Source organism: Lathyrus oleraceus, chromosome 2 (genome assembly GCF_024323335.1).
Source record: "Lathyrus oleraceus cultivar Zhongwan6 chromosome 2, CAAS_Psat_ZW6_1.0, whole genome shotgun sequence".
Taxonomy (NCBI): Eukaryota; Viridiplantae; Streptophyta; class Magnoliopsida; order Fabales; family Fabaceae; genus Lathyrus; species Lathyrus oleraceus.
Window position 1 is genome coordinate 375,792,164 of NC_066580.1, and position 1,286 is coordinate 375,793,449.

The window sequence follows — 1,286 nt, forward strand, 5'->3', positions numbered from 1 at the left end:
CTATCGCCAGATCCTCCATCAGTTTGGCCTTCTCCATATGATCTACCAGCCCATTCTCGATGAAGACATCAGATAACAATCTTCCCAGAGGGATGTAGGTTCTGGGCTTCATGTTGTTTCTGGTCTCCCTGACAGAGTCTCTGAGGTATCTGAAGAGTAGTGCAGGAAGGCAGATCTTCACACCCTTGTGAATGCAGTACAGAATGCACTTCTGATCTGCATTGATGTAGTCAGAGGAGTTAGATGCTGGGCGGTGGTGAATAGTTCCCAGAATGATCTTAAGCCATACTCTGAGGTTCTGATGAAGCTCTTTGTTCTTTGAAGGATTTCCTTCAGTGTTATGTTTGAAGATGGTTGGATTGATTACTTCAGCAATGCGCCTTGACCTAGGGTTGATGTTGTAAATCCTTTTACCTCCATCTCTCTCCATGTTCAGTAAAGAAGCAATTGACTTTTCAGTAATTACTATCTTTACCCCCAAAACATAAGAGACGATGAAATGGTCATCAGCGTCTGCAAATCTCCAGAACTCCTTGATGAGAAGTGGGTAAACAGGACCATAAAGCCTTTGGAAGTAGTTTTCCCACCCTTGTTGACGAAGTTCTTCAGTAAGATCAACGCCATTTCTCTTCATGTTTTGAAAGTCTACTAGAGTTTCACACAACACTTCCAGTCCTTCAAAGGGAGTTGCTAGGTTTATGTGGGGTTTACGGTCAAGAACATGGGGTTCCTTGTAAACTGGGGTGATGGTGACGCCCGTAACCGTTGGGGTTGGAATGCTTGAAGTTAGAGCAGTTGAGCTTGATTCCATTTGTTGAGAAAAGTTGAAAACTTGTTGTTGTTGAGCGTACATGGTTGAAGAAGAAGATGAAGATTGATGAAGATGAAGTGTTTGGAGAAATGCTTCAGAGAGGGTTTAGAAAGGGTTTGAGAGTGAGTGAGAGTGATAAGTGTGTGAAATGTGAGAAAGGTGTTTAAATACCCTAAGTTAAAACACATGCAAAACGACACATCATTCAGCGTTAGCACAAATTTCAAATTAGCACGCTTGGGGGAGAAATGATTAAGGCTAATTAATGAATGTCTAATCCCAACAGTACACACACTGCTCGAGGAGATCTCAAACGTTTTACCTTTGATCTTCTTCTGGACAGCTGTCTAGAAGTTCTAGGGTTAGACGCTAAGTGCTCCACGTGTTGATATATCTGATCTTCAGGAATACCAAAGGATTGGTTCCTGGAGATTTCTAACTCAGATATCTTCTTAACTGGTAGAAGTATCAGAGT